Source organism: Haliotis rubra, unplaced genomic scaffold, assembly GCF_003918875.1.
Source record: "Haliotis rubra isolate DU_JTF1 unplaced genomic scaffold, ASM391887v1 Scf1953, whole genome shotgun sequence".
Taxonomy (NCBI): Eukaryota; Metazoa; Mollusca; class Gastropoda; order Lepetellida; family Haliotidae; genus Haliotis; species Haliotis rubra.
In genome coordinates, this window is record NW_025765951.1 from 34,869 (window position 1) to 58,451 (window position 23,583).

At 40.6% G+C, this 23,583-nt stretch overlaps 1 long non-coding RNA gene across 1 annotated transcript; it reads left to right on the plus strand.

Annotated features, from left to right (window-relative positions):
- The first annotated feature begins 20 nt into the window (after positions 1-20).
- LOC124274894 lies at positions 21-6,763 on the plus strand. The gene is made up of 9 exons (XR_006898064.1): positions 21-142; positions 516-624; positions 783-811; positions 1,064-1,083; positions 1,463-1,588; positions 2,049-2,127; positions 2,311-2,383; positions 3,242-3,291; positions 4,194-6,763. It is a non-coding gene; the product is annotated as an uncharacterized LOC124274894 (long non-coding RNA).
- Positions 6,764-23,583: the final 16,820 nt, after the last annotated feature.

Genomic DNA, 23,583 nt, shown 5'->3' on the forward strand with positions numbered 1-23,583 from the left:
AGGCCAACCGGAAGACGACACCTCAGAACCTGACATTGATGACCTCTCGAACCCGGAACAGTCTACGAAATTCGGATTAAGGCTAAGAATGAATACGGCAGCAGCAACTACACCTCCACCATTGTAACCACTGGACACACAGGTGGTATAATATACAGGAACAATAAATCTAACTGTGTCACTATTTCTCTCTTTAAAATGTCTCGCTGGGGTCCCAGGTGACATAGACACCCCTTCTTTAGATTGGTTTTCAAAATTAGAAACATTCCTTACAATCGCAGGTCCCTGCCCCCAAACCTTTTTCAGCCAAACGAAGATACCAGCTACGAACGAGACATATATGACATAGTGGTGTCGTAAAAAGAATTGTTTCAAATGTAATGCAAACAGCAGGGCAAATGTGTGCTTGTAAAGATAAATCGTCTATGTGCTTTCAGGCTTCATATGTCATATTTGGTTGTCCAAAAAACGTTTTACGTTGATACAGTGTGCTTGTTTCTGTTTGTTTTGTGCAGACCCTACCAACATCACGATAATCGCAGGTGTTACGGCAGCAGTTGTAGTTGTTGTTATAGTTCTCACTGTCGTCGTCGTCGTAGAAGAAATGGAGGAACAAACAGAAAGGTGAGACGGTTCCTAGATTGTTACCTCTAAGCGTCTATACTTATCTTAGCTCTTGCCAACATTCAACATTAACTATGCATAATTGGGGCATCGGTCACTGTCGTTTATTTCAGGAACATGTATACAATATTTTACCTCATGCTAAATGTTTTCTTCAGGTCAAGGTACCCTCGACGGCGGATCAAGGGTTAGTATCTCACTACATAAAAGAACATCTGTTCTGATAATTTCTGTGAAGATGTTTCGTTGACAATATCTCTGGTAGTGGTAGTTAGCTGAACTGAGATAGATATATCTGTTTTGACTTATGTGCTGATTAATGGTAATATTCCTCCTGATAAACAATATGTGTATTGCTTCACATCATATTTAATTAATGATCTGTCTCTGCGTGAAACCTTTTCCTAAATAACGTTTCTCTCCACAAATATCATTTCAGGGAAGAGGATGAAGGCCGAGGTATGAATTCATATTCACATCTTCAGAGACAGCGTGTTAATTTGTAATTTTGTTCGCATCCAGACAACCAAGTGCACGGTATAACGAATAATTATGTTTCGGGCCTCTATGGAGCGGAGTGAGTTATTATTTAACGTCACATCAGCAATATTTCAGCCATATCGTGACGAGAACACTTGACATTGAAAAATAGTGAGTGTTCGGGCTGTATGGTTTACTTATCTGCATAAATAGATTTCATCACCTAAGGATACAGTTGAATATGGGGAGGTGGCATGCAATGTAAACATTGCCTCAGAAAAACATGGTAGCCGCGATTGGTTTCCATATTGAGAGAGTATCTTTTTGGCAAAAATAATTGTCCATGTCTTTGGTGCAGTGGTAGAAGACAACGACCTGTATGAGACGTCGGCTGACCTGAACATCAACCCTGCAGGAACAGGAGCAGGGTCTCAAACAACGACGTTTATGCTGTTGTCAGCAAGCCGCCAAGCCAAGAAAAACGGTGCGCATTCATTGCTGAATTGATCAGCAACAACACTTCATTGGTTCCACTGTTAGTGTGACGAAACGAACGCGTCCGGTAGTGTCATGGCATGCTTTATCTTTACACCTGATGATGCACTGGCGTTCACACGGCATAATGACAGTATTTACGAGAAGCTTACTGCTACCACGTGAAAATATCATCTTCGTAATTTCTGAATAATAGTACCAAAACGGAATAAATATCACATTTTTGTGCTACAATAGAGCACAGGAGTCACACTTCGGTATGAAATGTTGCATCATTAAGTCGCGTTAGGAGGCCAAGATTACTTATAGTATCACGAGATTGGTGTCTGGAAAGTTTCAAACTACAGGTGGCGTAAATTCTACGAATCGGACAGTTATATACATGTCTATAAACGACAACAGCATCATTACGGAGTTGAAGTTGTCATTTTGATAAATGTTCTTGACAGATCCAGCAGAGGACCTGTATGCGATGCCTCAAAAGGAGAAAAAGAAGAAAACAGAGGAAAACTAGGAAGAAGTTGGAAGGTAACTTTCCGAATAATAAAGCATATGCATTTATGTAGACTCGTAGCACTCCGGTTAATTCGGTATCATGATTTCAGCGTTGAGTTCGTAAAATGATGTAATATATATACTTTATATTTTCATAAATTGTGTCTACAATGGTCAAAGTAGAAGTGATGTATATTTTCGTTTCCCTCTGCTCAGATCAAACGGAAGATATCTATGCTCAGCCTGAGAAGAAGAAAGGAAAGACTAAGGGAAAGAGCAAGGAAAGAGGGTATGGCATTACATTGTCTCCTTATCTAGGGAGGTAAATCAACTGTGTCGTCTCATTGTAAAACTGATGCCTCTTCGAAATAATTTGCAACGTTTGCCCGGTTGAACTGAAACATTATAAATATGAAGCATTGTTTCATGCTCAAGGTGGAATAGGATTATCGGAAGTGAATCACAGTGAACATTTGAAGCGTCAAAACATAATGCTATCTTTTCTAGTAGTATCTACATCCCATCTACAGGAAGTCCATGCAATAATTAACATGGAAACATGTTCTGAGGTGGATAGTTGCAGGGCGGGCAGCCCCGCTGTTGGTAGGCCAGATCAGTGTGTACATGTAAAAGTTTCTTTATATATATTTCTTTGTATAAACTGTTCGAAATGGAATCTGTCAGACAAATTCATCGAAATTGGTTTTAATTTCTTTTATCCATAGTGGTTTCATAATTCGAACACTTTGTTTATTGATATAAAGTTGTAAAGTGCAAATTCCACGTAATCCTTTATCAGTTCTAAGATCTGTATAAACAATGTTTATATGGCTTAAAAGATTCCCACTTCTATTTGTCATTAACCTACATGATAGGCCAGATCAGAAGCTGTCACAGGTTCCCCGTTGTCGTCATACAAGGTGGGACTTCAGGTTGTGTGACCTGGCCCGTTGTATGCTGTTGTCTGTCGATAGCGGGGAACATTGATCTTACTGTTAGTCTTCGTATCCTTGACCAAGATGCGATTATATATGTACACAGACTTTGGCGTTTAATTTGGAATGATGCTTACTGCTGTCTGACACAACAAGCCTCTTTATCACTCATCAACTCACTATGTTACTTTTACCTGATATCTCGTCTCCAGGTCTTGGTGCTGAGCACTCTGGAGGAGGAGCCGGTGATGAAAAGAAAGAGGTACTGTTGAAATTACTGCACAAACTAAATAATTTTGAAAAAGCTGTTCATTTGGACAGCATTCGCTTCATGAACCTGGCACCTAATGGTGCCACATGACTTGTTCATACGCAAACACCACATGAAAGCAAATAAATCACAACTTTATGAAAAACAGAATCAATACGACTTAGAGATATATACTGTTTCTTAGAAATAAATCGACTTTTTTCTTGTAAGTGTCAAAATCAGGAATGACACCACCTCTACGTAGGTGTTACGACTGGATGTGGCACGGTGCAAACTATTGGATGGTTTTGGGCGTTTTCATTAAGATATACACCTTCCTGTATCGGATTTTGTCGTCAACACTTGTCATTGTTTATTTTCTTTGGCCAAACATTTACATGTCATGACACCTTCCTATTTAGGATATTGAGGTTCATATTCCAGCTATATGGCTGCGGTGTGGGATACGATGACATGTCTCCAAGTCAGCAAGTCAGTTTTGTATGAAAATCAGTGTGTGTGTGTTTATTTTATTTTATTTGTTTTGTTTTAAAAAAAACAACAAAATTGAGCAATTATTATCATAAACTCAACATGGATTCCAATCATTTTGTCTTTGTATGAGTCGAAGGATCACACGGGTCAGAAAAGCTCATATTTTTCCATCGTTTTGAAAACCTATCACTGCAAAAAATACTGGGGTGCTTAATTCAGTTTTTGTGTGTATAGTTTAACCGTAGTGAACAGAGACTGAAACGATGACAAGTCGAGGTCTCCTACAGTGGATAGAACCCCGCGTCTGTTTAGGGCTCGTGGGTATTTGAAAGTCCCGTCATACCAGTATATCACAGAACTTAACTTGACAAAACGTACAAGGAAACTTACATGTTCGTGTAATTGTTTATCAGGTACAGGGACAGAAAACCGGAATTGATGAGGATGGCTTTGCTGTACGTCAGTGTCGATTTCAGCGGGCTGCCTCCCACATCCGACACCATCAAACGGTCGGAAGAGGAAACTGAATATGTTGGTATTGACTTTGCAGCCTCTGCAGTCAAGAAATAGTAACGTCCCTTAGAAGAGACGAATATTGGAGCATTCCATCGTCATGTATTGCAAACCCATTGGTTTCAATGTTTGTTAAACCTCAAGGCTTTTTATTTGATTATGTTTTTTTCTTTGTTATATTATTGGTTTATGACAGATCACTTCTGATTTCCATTTTATTGTTTTGAAAAAATCTGCAATGTTAAGACAGCTTTATTGTTTATATTCAATACAGACCTTTTCTTGGTTTGTCCGCTTCTTTCCAATTTATTGTTTATCACTTTTTGTGCTCCAGTATTTGTATGTGTTTCATAAACTTCTGATATTACATATTTTAATATATTCTCTGATATAAGATTTCTTAATGATCATTGTGAAGCAGCGCATTCTTCTGTTTTACGTTCAGTGAATCAGACATTGGTGTGATTTTGTTGAACTCGGGCATGTCCTCTCTACGTTACAATATTAACGCTCTCCACCAACATCATGAGTATAAAGAATGCCATAACGATTATAACATATCAGTAAACTCACTCACTTGTGTAAGTGATGTCTAAATTTGATAATTGTCACTCTGTGTATAACATACCGATTGTAAATGAATGTTCCCTTATATTCATTTCTCATTGTATGAACTGTTTGAAATGAGAATTGTAAGCCATGTTGTCAAAATTTGTTTTAATTATTCTGTCCATGGTCGTTTCATAATTAGAACAATTTGTTTTTGATATAACGTTCTAAAGTGCAAATGCCTTGGTCGGAAGAGGAGTGAGTGAGTGAATTAAAATTTAAAGTCACATCGGCAGTATTTCAGCCATATCGTGACGTCGGAACAGTACACACAATATGATGGTATTACCTTTGCAGCCAATGCAGTCAAGAAAGAGTAACGTCCCCTGACAAGAGACGAATACGGGAACATTCTTTCGTCGTGTACTGTAAACCCGTCGGTTTCAATGTTTGTTACAGAGCTTTAGGCTTTTCTATTTGATTATGTTTTTCTTTTGTTATATTATTGGTTTATGACAGATCACTTTTTCTGATTTCCATTTTAGTGTTTTGCGAAAAGTCTCCAATGTTAAGAGAGATTTATTGTTTATATTCAATACATACATGTTTCTTGGTTTGTCCGCTTCTTTCCAATTTATTGTTTATTGCTCTTTGTGCTGCAGTATTTTTATGTTTTTCATAAACGTTCATACTAAATATTTTCCTATGTTCTCTGATGTAAGATTACATTGATCATTGTGAAGCAACGCATTTTCATATTTCATGTTGAGTGAATCTAACGTTGGTGTGATTGTGTTGAACTCAGGCATGTCCTTTCCACGTTACAATATTAACGCTCTTTACCAACATCTTGAGTATAAAGAAAGCAATAACGATTATAACATATCGGTAAACTCACTCACTTGTATAAGTGATCAATCAATTTGTTAATTGTGACTCTGTTCATCATGTGTGTATAAGATGCCATAAGATGAAGTTTCCATATATTCATATCATTGTATGAACTGTTTGAAACTGATATGTAAACCAAATAATAATAATAATAGCATGCTTGTAATGCGCTGTTTTCCATGTACAACATGTTTAAAGCGCAAGACATAGAGGTATATACAAAACAGACACTAAGAGAGAATATAATATTAGAGATACATGGAAACAATTCAATGAATTATCGTTTGCACTCGTAAGCTAATCGGAAGAAGTGAGTCTTTAGTAAGGATTTAAAATGAGAAAGTTCTGTACAGTCAGGTAGATATTGAGGTAGTTGATTCCAGGTTGTAGAGGCTGCATAAGAACAGGACCTTTCACCTTTCAAGTAGAAGTCGAAATCATCGACATTTTATTGTTCTATCCATGGTTGTTTCAAAATTAGAGTAAATTGTTCTTGATATAAAGTTTGCACTATGTCCTCTCAAGGGCACTAAGACTAATGTGCATATGTGCTCAAACGATTACCACTCCTGTCTGGACTTAACCACTATGTGTAAGGTCACAGCTCACAGGTCCCATCGTGACCACTTCATTCGCATGCATTTAGAAGCACATGTATTGGACCTCAATGGTGCCTGGTTGTCACATAGCTGGCTGTTATCTGAGCTATGTACATGCACATATGAAAGTACCCTTACATTGGAAGGTTTACTATTTTAAATTACTATGTAATTGTATATAGTGCAAATTGTTTAGACATTTCACGCAACTGTTACATATTTGTAAATTTGTGGCTGTTAATTTTTTCAATTTATTCATACATCATTTGTATAAAATTGTTGAACATTTTCTGACTTTTATAAACAGCGTTTGTTTATTATATGTTTCTTAACCTCATCAACAAAACTCTTCAACTCAAAACCAAGGCTAATAAACGGCATTGTACTTATGAACTGTAATGCCCAAAGTCGCTAAAAATAAATGTTGTTGATGCTGATATTGGTGTTGTGTTCCTGCATCTGCGCCGAGAGTCCAGGACCTGAACAGACACATTAGTCTTACAAACAGCCTTGTAATATAACGGTGTTTAATGAAGTGAAATTAAATTGGGTTCAATGTTGAATCGGAGCATGGTTGCTCATGATTTTTAGGGTGAGTGTGTGAGTACGATTTTACACGATTTTATGAATATTGCTGCAATATCACGGCGGAGGACATCGGAAATCAAACCCGGGTGTTCAGCATGACCAGCGGACGCTTTAACCACTAGGCTACATCGTTGCCCCCATGTTTGTTAGAAAGTTACACGCGGGTGCAGGAAGCTTCCTTCAAACGACTAACAGCCCTTCATTTCAAACCAGTGACCTGTTACATGTTCTCCACACATAATCAATGTCTCCGCTTGTCATTTCTTGTTACTGGGGACAAATCATCTTATACACCAATATGATTGAAGCGAATCGGTTTCTTGGACTTGAATTCAAATGTGCAGTGTACAGTTGCCTGCAAATGCATTGCAACGTTCCTCGTTCACTGGGGCGGTGGGGTAGCCTAGTGGTTAAAGCGTTGGCTCGTCACGCCGAAGACCCAGGATCGATTCCCCACATGGGGACAATGTGTGAAGCCCATTTCTGGTGTCCCCGCCGTGATATTGCTGGCATATTGCTAAAAGCGGCGTAAAACTAAACTCAGTCAGTCAGTCAGTCTGTCAGTCTTCGTTCACTCGACATTTGTGTGCGATGTTCATCTCTTTGCCCTGCGCACTCATAGTACGTATGTACGCATCCATAGTAAAGCTCATGTTATCGTTTACTTGTCATTAGTGTACTCAGAATTATCCTCCGGGATAAAAGACAGAACAGGCAGTTAAAAACCACAAGCTCTGTTTGATGTAAACCTATATTTTCACACAATATGTGTAAATGCAATATGCTATATAAGGTACTGACTTTGGAGTATGAAACTTTGAACAAAAATACCATTGAGTACTTGGATTGCCTGTTTGTACCTTGACGCCACACGCTATATGGTGGCGGCCAGCAGAATGTCGCGTATGGACCGAGCTATTGATTATATGAGTAAAGTCGACGGCGTCCCCATACAATAGTACCTACCCAACTTCCCGACTGGGCCAGGCCACAGCATTTCTACTAGACAATGGTTCCTAAGGACCTGGCATCAGTAGGAGTCGAACACCATGGAGTGGGGTGCATAATACTAGTATTGAACACTACTTACTTCTGATGCCCTGTGGCAGAATGTAACCTCCATGATGCAAAATGTCATGTATCATAAACAAGCACCATTGTTATGAACAAGCATCATTGTTATAAACAGGCATCATTGTTCTAAACAAGCACCTTGTTATACACAAGCAGCATTGTCATAAACAGACATCATTGTTATAAACAAGCACCATTATAAACAAGCATCATTGTTATAACCAAGCACCATTTTGATAAACAGGCATCATTGTTATCCTTTCTAAGCCTGGAACGTTACGCCTAGAAGCTGGACATTGACATTGTCACGATATTGTCATTTTGTTTTCTTGCTAGCTTATCTTATTGAGCAAAACAATCCATCTGTACACGGTCAGGCATGTGCTAGGCACCATTTAGAACGTATTAAGGGCCCACAATCAATTATCTGCTTTAAATACAGTTCATACTAAAACCCATCGTGACAAGTAATTTCAACATCCTGGCCCAGTGCAATGGAACAGTCCGCCGCTGGAAAACTTTAAAATGAGATGGTCCAGTCACACATGAGTAGCAGACAATATACTCAAACTTCATACTTAAACAAATCACACGAGCAACAGTCTCGAAAAAATATTTCAATACGAATAATAAGCCACCATCACAATGTAAACGAGTGAGTGAATTTAGTTTTACGCCGCACTCAGCAACATTCCAGCTATATGGCGGTGGTCTGTACGAGTCTGGACCAGACAATCCAGTGATCAACAGCATGAGCATCGATCTGCGCAATTGGGAACCGATGACATGTGTCAACCAAGTCAGCGAGCCTGACCACCCGATCCCGTTAGTCGTCTCTTACGACAAGCATGGGTTACTGAAGGCACATTCTAACCCTGACCTTCATGGGTTGAGACAAGCATGGGTTACTGAAGGCACATTCTAACCCGGACCTTCACGGGTTGAGACAAGCATGGGTTACTGAAGGCACATTCTAACCCGGACCTTCACGGGTTGAGACAAGCATGGGTTACTGAAGGCTCATTCTAACCCGGACCTTCACGGGTTGAGACAAGCATGGGTTACTGAAGGCTCATTCTAACCCGGACCTTCACGGGTTGAGACAAGCATGGGTTACTGAAGGCTCATTCTAACCCGGACCTTCACGGGTTGAGACAAGCATGGGTTACTGAAGGCTCATTCTAACCCGGACCTTCACGGGTTGAGACAAGCATGGGTTACTGAAGGCTCATTCTAACCCGGACCTTCACGGGTTGAGACAAGCATGGGTTACTGAAGGCTCATTCTAACCCGGACCTTCACGGGTTGAGACAAGCATGGGTTACTGAAGGCTCATTCTAACCCGGACCTTCACGGGTTGAGACAAGCATGGGTTACTGAAGGCTCATTCTAACCCGGACCTTCACGGGTAGACAAGCATGGGTTACTGAAGGCTCGTTCTAACCTGGACCTTCACGGGTCCAATGTAAATGCTCTCATAATCCGTATGAAACTTCTAAAATGTAGTCTGCATGTTTCAATAATTATTTTCTCTTGACTCCTCTTATCTATCATATAGTTTAAATGGATAGGCAAACAAACAGAATATATTGTCAAAACACTCTATAAATATTTCATAATTGTAATGAGATTTGTCATTCTTGAAGTGAAGAGTGAAGACGAGAGTGCAGTGAAGAGTTACGTCAACTACTGATTGCACTTGAGAGTGCAAATAAAAACATTGTTTGTAGTTTGAGATGATATGAGACCAAACTTCAATGCTTATCTTGGTCCAGACATACCTGAAACTGTCGACATCGCTACTGACCTACTTAGAAATACATCATAAAAATATCTTTGCTCCCAAGTAAACCAAACTACAGGAGAAGGCTTTTCTTATACTTTACCTATAAGCTCCGGGAACAATGTATAAGTTGTAATGCATTCAGAACTACATCCAACACTCCTGTCAGTTGGTATGGCGGGGTAAATACCATATGCTTTACCCTAAAATCCACTTTGCAACAACACGGTGCAATATTCCCCAAGCCACTTGAGACTGGTTTAAATCAAATGTAAGAAATACCTCTCAACATACGATTGACAGAAGAGAAACAGGTCATTATGGGCATCTATTTTGCTTTGATATGAAATTCTCTTGCTATCGCAGCTTTTCTCTCTCGTTTTCCACTTCAGTGTGGTTTTGTCAGCTGAATTCTTGAGGAGTAAGGCATTTTGGGAGATGACAGAAAATAACCATCGTTTGATGCCATTGTCTTTGACAGGTAAAGAGCTCACATTATGAGTATTTTGATAGCTCTCCGTCACAATTGTAAACACGTTATCACTGAACAGTCTATCTCAATTTGATTCGCAGCAAGGTGTCACATGGTTGTAAACAATAGGGTTCATTGTAAACTTTATAACAATTGATGTTTTCACACATTTGTATTTGTAGGTTGGCAAGTTTTATTATCATTTTAAAAGAAAATGAAACTCCCTTTTAAATGTTCATTGGTAGATTAAAGCGCAAGAATGTGTTAAGTATTTAAAAATTTTAGTCTTTTTATAAGGTTGGACTTTGAGGTTGGACATGAGTCTCACGCTATTCACATCCCAACAGATTACAGGACTGCACAAGGATCATGCTAGACGGAAGTATGTGATTTCACTGAAGGCGTATCGACGACGAATCCTCGTGGTATTAAGCATCAGAAATTATCCCCAAAAGTAGACAGAGCAAATGAAAACTTAACAGTTGATGACGTTAGCTCAATATTGTTTTCAGAACGTCTTTGTAGTACCTACAGATTGTATTTAGAATATCAGTTGTATTGGTACAGCCTATTCCAGTTATCGCTATTCTAAAGAGCTCCATTGAGTTATCAAATTAACGTCATTGTCGAATCAACGAGTATGTGAGTAATGAAGATCTCCTTTGTCGTGTTACCATCTGGGTTATTCTAGAAATTAAGTGAAAGTGAATCTGTTGATGTTAAATAAATCAAAAAGCAAATGAAAACTACCAGAAATTCTTTCTACTGCAGCTCTGCAAGGAAGAATACAGATGCTTTCTTTTTCACCATGAGGAAATATTCGGCATCTCATGGGTGATGTTTGGCTGCGGCAGTGAGTCACAGTGTGTTTGGCAGGTGTTGAAGGCGAGAAGACAAATCACCCCAGAGATCGGTAGTGGTCACAAGGTTCTTTAAAAAAATATGGGCCTGTACAATGCACACTCACTCATTCACTCAGGCCAACGTGGCCAAGGAGAACAAAACATTTGTGATGTACCTGGTTATTTTACAGAACCTTTCAGTCGAAGCGCCTATTAAAATACCATTCTGCATAAAAGTAAACATATACAGAGATTATTATAGATATCTTAAACTTGATAGCGAAAAATAACGTTTATTGTATGAGTATTTAATCTTTTGCACATTTGACATGTAACATTTTCTTGCAGACACTAACAAAGTTATTATTTAAGAATTACTATTTTAAGATATAGAAGTGAAGCGGTTAGAGTCTACAACAGGTCATCAGACAAACGAAAACCTCTGTTGGACATCACTACAAAGAACACAGAGAAAGTCGAGACTAAGACATCCGTGCATACCAAGTCAATATCTGGTAAAACTCTCTTCCGCGTCAACAGTGTCTATTGTCCCGTTGAAGAAAAGTGACAGCCGTCACATAACGTAACTGAGAAAATACCATTGTAACAGATGTTCAATAAAAGAAATTACTGTTATTTGCTGGAAAGTTCCTCCTCTCTTACATTTTAATCAGTACCCCGGGAATTAGTGTTAGTTACATTCATGGTTTCCGAGGTGTATCCGTCAATATCCCTACCGTTTTAGGCGTGGGGCCTCCGAGGCGAAGCCGAGGAGTCTCCACGCCTAAAACGGTAGGGATATTGTTCGATGCACCGAGGAAACCATGAACGTAACTTTACTTATACTAAAATTCCGGTCGAGTTTTGATGTTCTTTTTCATATAAATAACTTTACATTCATTTGAATGGATTTGAAGATCATGATTAATTAAAATCCATTTTCTTGCATCTCTGTCCTTTCCCACTCTCATCATCTGTGCTTGAGCATTAAATGCACGTGAAATTCGTTCCAGGTCGACAGTATCCAATAAACAAATCATGCCTGGTTGGGAATGATGTTGTAAACTGTTAATGTATAAGATGTTTAGTGTAATACTTAATAGCACATGCGCATTACTTCACAAAATTGCTCATTTGAACCCGATAGTTTGCCCGGTCAGCACGACAGCAATTGCAAGTGAGAGACCGGAATTAATAAATAATCATGGAGTTTCTGCGGCTGTATCTGAAAAGTGTACCGTCGGAGGGACCGTTTTACAGACGTGCCTTGGCGCCAAACAGTGAGAATAGGATCCGGTTCTCCCAACAGAGACAGGGTACTCACACGCTTGAAAAGCTGTTCCCTAAAGTCTGTTCGGCAGCTGGCATCGAGGGAAATTACAGTGGCCACTCGGGCAAGGTAATTTGGTATTTTGTCTTCACATCTTGCATTGATGTAGAAAGCAACCTGTCCTTATATAATGATCACGACCCTTATAATTATCGAATTTTCTGACAAAATTGAATTTATGTTGAAGGTTACTTTAGCAACTGGTTTATTTAACGAGAAAGTTGATGAACAGCTTGTCATACATCGCACTGGACACAGAAGCACAGCTGTCCAGGCGTACAAGAGAACTTCCTCCGCACTTCAACAGGAAATCTCCGACATGTTACAACCCCACGACCAGCAAATACAGTCGCTCCTATACCAACCTCTACAACTACGTTAAGTACGGTAGCCCCACCAACTACGCCAACAATATCAACGTCCACTGCGCCAGAAGGATACGCCAATGATGGGTTTGTTCCCGCGAAAAAACGCATTCTCGTGAAGTACGCAGACGGAGATACAATTGATATCACATTGTAAAGTCGAGGAATGAACAATTTGCATTCCCTCTTGTCTTGTATGTTTTGCTTGATTGAACGATACACCTACTGTTTCATATCAAAAACAGTAGGTGTATCGTCAAATACACCTACAGTAAAACAAAAGAAACCATGGCAACGAGACCGGAAGTGTAGTATAGCAATTGATACACCTGGGATTTCATTGGTATTCTATGTAATCCCCTGAGTTGATACAGATGTAAAACGTTCAAACGGGCCTTCACTAAGATTTGAGATAACTTAGCATACAATACAAATAGCTAACGTGAGGTTCATATTTCAATAGCTATGTTCTGGATGCAGTTTGAAGACAAACACAATCACAAATTCTCCTTTTGACAAACCGCTCGCTGCAGTTGGAAATTCAACAGCTACTTTAGTATCGTCCAAGAGGCACCTCACTGGATCATGACTAGGACTGTAATTGTGGCAGAACCGAAATCACAACGTGTAAAACGCTTGTCGTATAAAAAATATGATAAAATTACAAAAGATATACACCTACCATTTAACATCTTCTAGATCGAATCACTCAAAGCTGGTAATTGTAGCTTCAAATTGGATGCTAGTAGTCCTTGTGCCAAGAGATGGTGCAATTGTCAAAAGTATGACCATGGATCATGTCACTTCATGTGTTACGGTTAGACATCTGCCGTGACAAAAGGTTTAAAAGTCCCCTTTGAACCAGCATAATAGAACACAGAGAAGTCTATAATATTCAATAATATATTGAACAAACAATGAGCAAACTACAATGAATGACAATACAGATTTCTAGTACAATGCAATTGAGTCACGAATCTAAACTATTGGATCACAATTATAAAATACTAACCCAGTCTTGACATTTTACAGTGAGAGCAGATATACTGAGTGATGGTCGTTTGCAATGACAAAAGTTGAATATAGGCACGTCAGTCTTGCCGATGTTGAGCAACCTCGACAATGGCAGACAGATGTGTATAACGCGAGTGATGTGATAAGTCTGTGTGTGGCACAACACAACAACCAGCCTTATATATATAGCTCTTACACAATTCTTGAGCATTCTAGCAAAGCTAGGCAGCACACTATTCTCTCAGAACGATGCGGAATCATGTGGAACACACGACCGGAAGTCAAAACAAATACAAAAGATTGCCCCAAGGGAGGCAACTCTGAAACGCTATCAAAAAGGCGTGCCGCTACAAATACTATTGCCATTTAAGATATATGATGCGAAATGTGAGCCACAATCCACACTGAAAACGTTTAACATTGTGACCCATAATAACTAGGTGGCGTAATATGTGCGGATAGCAGATACTGAGATAAATCTCCTTCTTGTCAACTGCCTTGTTTGCCATCCCTCCTGTCCCAAGGAAAGTGCCAATGTGGTCATAACCAGATTTTCTGGAAGGCAAAAAAGTGAGTCTATCACTACAGTGACAAGCCCAAACATGTTTCATCTCAATCAAAAGGTTGCCAACCTGTGGGCCACAACGCCTGTCCCTACTTTGTTATCGGCTGAAGGCCAACTGCAGCCTCCTTAAGGCACTTCCTGTTCTCAAATTCTGTACACATCACAAGAATCATTCAATCGCAGGCATGATATGACAAGTTTCATTATCACAGGCACAACCACCAGCACAATCAGCTACCGAACTTCCGAAATACAAATGCAAAACTTTAAACAAGAAACAGTTGAGGACATGGATGTTCCGTTAACGATCATTCTTTCGATCCCCGACCGCATCATACCAAAAGACGTTAAAATATGGTACTTGTTGGTCCCTGCCTGGCGCTCAGCATTACTGGGTACAACAAGGACTGGTTGGCTCGAGTCAGTATAATGTGTCTGAGTGGGGTATTCATGCTTCACTGCGGCATGGTATCTCGGTGGGCTAGCACTATAAAACCAGCTTAAGTCTGGGATAGTACAAGCAGCCGCACATACACATACACGCATGCACGTCGTCATATGAGCGAAATATTCTCAAGCACGACGTTAAAACCCAATTTCACCTCACCTCACCTCACGATCATTCTAGGATACATAGCTTGTCACTTTCAAGGATGTAGAGCTCCTCTCGACCCGACAAAGGAAACACTTTCATCACCTTTAGTAGAATGTAATTGGAAAGGATTGAAGTATACTTTTACTTATTTATAGGGTCATTGCCCTTACCTGTAACCTGCTGAATGCAAGTAGATAATTCTATCTTAAGTCGCCAGTTCAATGCACATTACTATTTTTCTCTTCAAGAAGATCTAAAGCATGACGTTACTCACAGTTCTTTGCAAGTTCAATGTATTCATCGCTCATTGTTTATTCCAATATATCACATGACGATGTGCATGCGTGTTTATGTGTATGTCCAGCTGCTTGTACTAGCCCGGATATAAACTAAAACCTAGTGCTAGCACACTGAGATACCATGCCGCAGTGAAGCATGAATACCCCACTCAGACACATTGTACTGACTCCGAGCCGACCAGTCCTTGTTGTACCCATTAATGCCGAGCGCCAGAAAGGGACCAACAAGTACCATATTTTAACGTCTTTTAGTATGACGCGGTCGGGGATCGAACCCGGTACCTTCCGCTCTCTGGGCGGAAGCTCTAACCACTACACCACGGAGGCCAAAGTACTGAACGTGATTCAGAACATCAAAAGTAAATATTCTAAATCTAGCATTCAAAATCTTAAACATGGAGATGAACTAGTAACTGACAACCCAAGCCGTTTCGCAATTTACAATGCCCCTTTTTACATAAAAAAATGTTACGAAAACAACAAGGAAAACCTGTGAATGTCCAGTTCTTAATTTATTTATTTTTCTTTTATTTATATTATTATTACTTTTTTTGCTGCAAAACACACATTTTAAATCTTTGCATTGCAAGAAACATGCAACACAACATGTTTGGTATTTCAAGAGTTTTACATGATGATAAAATATGCGGCCATCTGCTCAATCAACTTGTTTTCAACTGAAGTTGGTTCATATCCTTGTGATCAAGGCAGTACTTTGCCAGTAACATTATTCGCATACAATTTGCAAAATGTTAATGGATCCATTTTAGTAGTTGATATTAATATTTCTTGTCATGGTCAAAATGCAAAATGGAAACAATAAATGGTCTTTCAATGACCGATTTAAGTTTTCAAAATCTGCAACAAACTAATAACAAACATATAAATACGTACTGTATATTATTTCTTAGTATTTGACATTTCGCGTCACAATTAATGTATACAAATAAATGCCCTGATTTTTAAAGAGTTTCTCTAATTCCGAGTGGAGAGGGGAACCGAAATTCCTTCTTCAACTATAAAGAGCACTGATTTGCGCTAAACTGATTTATGGCTCCGTCATCTGTGGTTGGGCCTGTAAAGAAATATTGGATTGTAGTATCATCTAGACTCGGTTCCCATTAACATTCAATATAAGCATGTAGACAGTCCTGCAAGAGAGAGTCACATTCAATTGTCACCTATTGCACCACGTATAGCCGACAATTTCTGATGCACATATTTACCTTTCAATTGATTCCATTTTCATTCACAGTAATATTTTATCTTCCATGGTTATATATACACTACTCTTGTTACCTTGAAATGTTTGACATATCTGTCTAGTAATGGCCAGTTGGCGGAGGGATGTTGGGAATCCAGCAGGGGTACAATGCAGAGGTACTGTAAATCTCCATGGTCCATTGTGTGTCTCCTTTGTTAAACTTGACTGCTGCTGTTCTGTGGCTCATTTTTATGCTGGGCTATTTCATGAATAGTTAAATTGAAATGTGTATATGCCAGATCTAAAACTATGCCTCTTATACATTAGTTTTATTCCTGTCCTTTGTCGACAACTGTTATGGTAAAAACGTATTATTGATGTACTACCTGTTTGGTCATGATATGATATATATAGCTGCACATTTTTCCACACTAAGTCATCTCAGCAGTAATCCCAATTTTAACAGTATTACAGTTATAACACTGTATTAGTTTGCTTCTGTTGACATTTGGTATAAGATAGCAACAACATTAAAAAGTTGAGTGTTTCAAAATAAAGCACACTTATACATGCACAGCACTCATCAAATCGCCAGCACTCAAAGTCAGATATTTTCAGCCCTATCAAATTGACGTTGACGTTTGTTAACAAACAGCAAAGGTCTCAGCTTGTACAGAGTTTCTGGAATTTCTAGAAGCAACGGGGGATAATAAACATGTCCTGATCGATAACGACACGTTACATACATGTCTAATATTCGCTGGAGATAAATGATCATGACGGATTGAGGTGAGTTGAGTTGGGCTTTACGTCACATCGGCATTATTCCAGCCATTTAGTGACGAGAACAAGTCTGCATTAATATACATTGTAAGTACAAAGTGGTTTCGTTTCAAAGACATACATTCATTACGTTGTCATTTTAGAACAGAGAATGTCATAGCACTAGATTGAAAAGCAGATACATTCGTTATTGACATTACACAGTTACATTTTATGATATAGATCGACTTCCCTCAGGTAGTTTAGTATCAGATGAGCGCTCACGCTGGAGAACAGATCTTTCAGATTGGTTGCGTGATAATGCGAGTCCCTTGCAGATGTAAAATCCACACAGTCAAGCAGAATATGCTTGACGGTGAGAGCCTCATCGCAGGAGAGACATATGGGGGGTCCATCCCCATCTGTTTTTAGCAGATAGTCATGTGTAAACCGAATATGGCTCAATACGACATCGTCGTAAAATTACTTCATCACGTCTTGACTGGCAACCCAAGCAGGTATAACCGACTGTTGGCTTCAATTCATGGAGTTTGTTTCTTCCTACTTGGGTGTCCCACCTTTTTTGCATCAAGTCCCGAGTATAGCTTTTGATAGTGGGTTTGAAATCACTGTACGGGATTAGCAGTGGAGATAGGGGCTTTTCAAGAGCTGCTTTGCTGCAGCATCGGCCTTAGTGTTACCTGCTATGCCGACGTGACCCGGCAACCAGCAGAGGATGATGTCATATTGGCTAGTAGAAGGTCGTTGTACAGTTCTAATATGTCCAGGATGATTGGGTGACTTGAAGTCACGTTTAGAAGTGCTTGAAGGCAGGATAATGAATCTGTAAATACGATGAAGTTTTTGGACTGATTTTGCTGTTGAATGTAGGTCAGAGCTGAGAAGATAGCTTTGGCTTCAGCGGTGAAAATGGAACTGTTGTCGGGGGGATCCTAGAGGAGACAGCCTTGGCTCCAATGACTGTAGCGCTGGCAACTTGGCCATCGTCCTTGGATCAGTCTGTGAAGATGGATCTGTGAGTGTTATACTTCGAACGTAACTGGTTGTATTCCTGTTGGAACACCAAGGGATTTGTTTCAGACTTTTTGAGTTTGGTGAGGGTAAGATCGACCTGTGGTTTCACCATTTGCCATGGTGGTGAGGACAGAAGTCGGTAAGGCGCAATGATGTTGAGATCAATTTTAGCTGCAGATATGTGTGGTTTGATCCTTATTCCAAGTGGTGGCACCAGGCTTGGCAGTTTAGGAAATAAGTTTTCATAGAGCGGGTTGAAAACACAGTTGTATGCTGGATTGGACTCATTTGAACGTAATTTAGTGATATACTGCAGTGAGAGTTTAATGCGGCATTGTTCAAGGGAAGGTTCATTGGCCTCCGCATATAGACTGTCTACCGGAGAGGTCCTAAAGCTCCCAGGCAGAGCCTTAGTCCTTGGTGGTGGATAGAGTCTAATTTTTCTAAATTGCTTTTGCAGGCTCCACCGTAGACAATGGAGCCATAATCCAGTTTACTGCGGACTAATGATCTGTACAGGTGAAGGAGGGTGGTCTGATCCCCTCCCCACTCTGTATTTGAAACTACTTTTAGCAAGTCTAAAGCCTTCAGGCACTTTGTTTTCACATATTTTATGTGTGGTAAGAATGTCAGGTGGCGGTCGAATATGAGTCCAAGGAATTTGGCCTCTTCTACTACTTTGATGGGAGTACCATCTAAAGTTAGGTCTGGATCCTTGTGTGGTTTGTATTGACGATAAAGTGAATACAATTCGTTTTGGATTTTTGAAAACCTAAAACCATTTTCATTGGCCCACTTTTGGATTTTGTTAAGGCAGAGTTGTAGCTGCCTTTCTATTGCGTGCATGTTCTTACCACGACATGAAATATTGAAGTCATCCACGAAAAGGGACCCATCAACGCAACTGTTCAGAACGTTAGTGAGGCTGTTAATTTTGATGCTAAAAAGTGTGACAGACAGGATGCTGCCTTGGGGGACGCCCTGATCTTGGTGGAAGTAGTCAGACAGTGTGGAACCCACCCGAACTTGGAATTGTCTGTTATTTAGAAACCGAGATATGAATTGAGGTAGTCTACCCCTCAATCCAAACTCGTGTAAATCTTTTAGGATACCATGTTTCCATGTTGTATCATATGCTTTTCTAAGTCGAAAAGATAGATACTGCATGTTGTTTGTTGACAATGGAGTTTTTGATGAATGCTTCCAGACGCACCAGATGGTCAATGGTACTTCGGTTTTTTCGGAAACCACATTGGAGGTCACTGAGGAGGTTATTGGTCTCCAAGTACCAGATTAATCGATTGTTGACCATGCGCTCCATGGTTTTGCAAACACAGCTAGTTAGTGATATAGGACAGTAGTTTGAGGGATCAGTATGGTCGCGACCAGGCCCCGATTTCTCGAAACAAACTTAAGTTTTACACAAATTTCAAACTGAGTTTGACAATTTGAAACAGCTGAATTTGTAACTCAACTGCATTTTTATAATAAAAAAGCCCAAACAACTTAAGTAATCTATCCACCAAACTCAAATTTGATATCGATCTCAGTCCGTTCTGGGAAATGCATTTTCTGCGTTTTCTCAAATTTGAGTAAAAACTCTAGCTTAAGTAAAACTCAGACTTAAGTTTGTTTCGAGAAATCGGGGCCTGGTTTTGGTATAGGGATGATGATGGCATTTTGCCACGAAGGGGTGTCGGATGTCCAGATGTCATCAAATATATTTAGGAGTGTTTCCAAGCCTATGTCAGGGAGGTGTTTCAGAAGCTGATAATGGATTTCATCAGCTCCTGCCGCAGTGTCGTGAGCCTGTCCTAGGGCAGTACGTAATTCATGGAGGGAAAACGTTTCGTTGTAATCCTCCCCATTATCAGAGTTAAAATTGACTGGTTTCTTTTCTTGTTGGGTTTGATATTTCTGGAACTGAGGGTTATAATTTGAGAAGGAGGAGTGGTTTGCCAAAGTTTCGCCAAGTTTGTTTGCAATTTCAGATTTATTTGTTAGAAGGAGTCGCCATCTTTCAGGTGGTGAACTCCTGATTTTGACCCTTGCCCTTGATCCTTTGAATCATGTTCCACACCTTGGACATGGGTGTGCGGGAGTTGATTTTGGACACATATTTCCTCCATGAGCGGCGTTTAGTTTGTTTGAAGGTACGTTTTGCTCTGGCATTTGTCATTTTAACAGCATTCAGGTTATGCACTGTCGGATGTTGTCGGAAATATTTTTCCGCCTTCTTCCTATTTTTCCTAGCTTGTTTGCAGTTTGTATCAAACCATGGTTTACGTATGTGCGGGTTTGCAGAGGACTTAGGAATAGTTTTGTCTCCGATGGCATTTAGGACGTCTGAAAATAGTTCCATGGGGTCAGGAACATTCCTGAAGTTGTCCGGCTTACGTTTTTCAGAACATAGGGTTTGGAATAAAGGCCAATTGGCCTTAATAAAATTCCATCTTGTTGATGGTGGTTCATCCGTGGGGTTGATAGGAGTAAGAATTGTTGGGAAGTGGTCGCTTCCGCAAAGGTCGTCATGGACCGACCATTCGAACTCATTTAAAAGATTAGAATCTGTAAGTGATAGATCGAGAGCAGAGTATGATCCAGTGGCAGGATGGAGGTAGGTGTTTGATCCATCGTTGAAGATGCATACATCATTATTGGAGAAACTCTTCAAGGATCTTTCCCCTTACTATTTGTATCATTACTCCCCATAGGGGAGTTATGGCTGTTGAAGTCGCCCATGATTATGCAGGGCTTTGGGAGTTGATCGTATAAGTTCTGAAGATCTGATAGGCGGACAGTTGAGGTGGGAGGGAGATAGAGGGAACATAGTGTAAACCCTATGTTCAGAGTTATGCGGACAGCAACGGTTTGTAGGTTGGTGTTAAGTGGGACAGGGCTATGGAGGGTGCCCTGCCTCACCAGGATAGAAGTGCCTCCTGTAGCTTTTTTACACCGGGAGGAGAAAAGGAGTGGTAGGAACTGTACCGACGGATGTCAAATTTATCGGTCCTTTTTAGGTAGGTTTCTTGGAGACAAAACGCAGATGGTTTGAAGTCTTGAATCAATAGCTGTAATTCATTATAATTATTCTTAAGTCCTCTGCAATTCCATTGGATAATGTTTTGTGGATTCATGGTGCTTCCACTGGTGACATGTCACGTGAATGTGAGAAAGCGTTTGATGAACTCCTATTGGTGTCTGGTGGAGATGGAGTTACCTCCATATCCAGAGGGCCAAAGGAGTTATGGACCTCGATGGGGACCTCTGAGGGAGAGGTGGCCTTTGGTTTTGTGTTTGGCGGTTGTTCGAGTTGCTTTAGTCTCTCTAGCCTCTTTTTTTCCCTTTTTCTGCGCGCAGTTTCTGTCTCTGGTTTTGGCATTTGTTCTGGTGTTTGTGATTCAGAAGTTTTGACTTTGGCGTTGGAGATGGAGTGGCTGAGATAGGCTGAGTTGTGTTGAGTTCAGCTGGCTGGGAAGACGTGACCCATGTCAGGTCGGTCTGACATGAGATGGTTGCAGTAGTGATGGTAGGACGGGAGACAGCAGCAGAGTAGGTGATGGTTGAAGGGGCTGCAGTTAGACTTGCAACCCTCTTCTTTGCTTCGTGAAAGGAGATATTTTCTTTGTGTTTTATCTTCAGTATCTCGGATTCGCGTTTCCATACTGGGCAGAACTTGGAAGAGGCCATATGGTTACCACCGCAGTTTGTGCACTTCACTTCCTTAGTACAGTCGTTGCCCTCATGCTTGTCACCACAGCGGTAACAAACAGCAGAGGAACGACAGGACTTGGATCCATGTCCAAACTTTTGGCAGTTGTAGCACCGGAGTGGATTGGGGACATACACCTCCACACCAATGCTACAATAACCAGCTCTAATCGAGTCAGGAATGTTTGCTCGCGCGAACGTGAAGAGATAGGTGTTTGTTGGTTGAACAACACCATCCTTTTTGAAGGTAAATCGTTTGACGGCTGTGACGGATTGCTGAGAGAGTTCCTTGACAATTTGTTCTTCAGTCATGTCAGACAGGCATCGAGCTCTGTCCCGTACAATGCCTCTACACGAATTAAGGGTTTTGTGTGCTGAGACAGCGACCTTGATATTTACAAATTCTTGTATTTTGAGAAGATTTACAGATTGGTGTTTCCGGGTACATTCTATAAGGAGAGAGCCAGATCGGAGCTTTGTGACATTGGCAACCTCTCCGCAGATACCAGCGATACCTTTGGAGATTGCAAAGGGTTCAATTGCAAAGGTTGCTTGTCACAAGCCTCAATAATCAGGAAGCGTGGCCAGTAGTCAGGTCGGGGGGGCGTACTCTCGTCAGACGAGGAATTGTCGGTATCCATATGTCTTCGTTTTGAACCGGGGTATTGGGAAGCCATGTTGTGGGTAATGTGGTTCGGCATCCCCTCTCCCCACCCACCGTGGAGTGTCAACAAGGACGATCTTATATTGCAGCGGGTCTCCGAGCTGCAAAGACCAGGGATAAGGGGATGTTATACTCCAGCGAATTTGACATGAAATGCTGTAGCTGCCTACCAGATTAAAGGTCAGGATGGTTCTGTCCATGACAATCAATTGGAGACGTACAGAAATCGGAGGTCAGCATCACCAGATTGGCCCATGAGCCACCGCCTTCTGTGCATGGGTCTGCGAGGCTAATTTGTTTCGTAGAATAGTGTTAACATTTTGAACATGGTCAAAAGTGTTATGTAATACCACGTTTTGTATAGACATTCCATGCACAGGGCAGCAGTGTGACCAGCCGATTGGTAGAATCGGGCCTATTCTACCACCCGTCTAGGCAAAGTTAGGGTCGAAGTGGTGTGTTGGATTAGTGAACACTATTGCCGGTTCCGTCATCCTCAACCACCAGACTCCCTTCCTCTGCCGACACAGGGATGCAACCCACGGCAAACGGGTTGCCCAATTTGGTCGCCTCTTACGACCAGCAATGGGGTGCTGTGGACCTATTCGACCCCGGGTCCACACAGGGGCGAAGAGCCATTGGCGTTACCCAGCACCCACCACGAGGAGGTTGCTCTTCAAGGGGTGCCTCATCATGACGGTTAAATAGAGTACCAATATACTTCAACACAGGAATGGACTTGAGAGATGTCATCCGAATCTTTCTATTCTCATTCCTTCACATTTCGAAAACTCAATTTTACTCATTCGGCTTCCATTTCTTATTTTGATGTCTTAAATTACAGCAGGCCGAAACAAAGAAGTGTTATGAATTAACAATTACAGCCTAAAATTAGCCACTTTAAAAGTCAATACAAATAACGCTAAGGTATCAAAATGTTGGATAGAAAAGTAC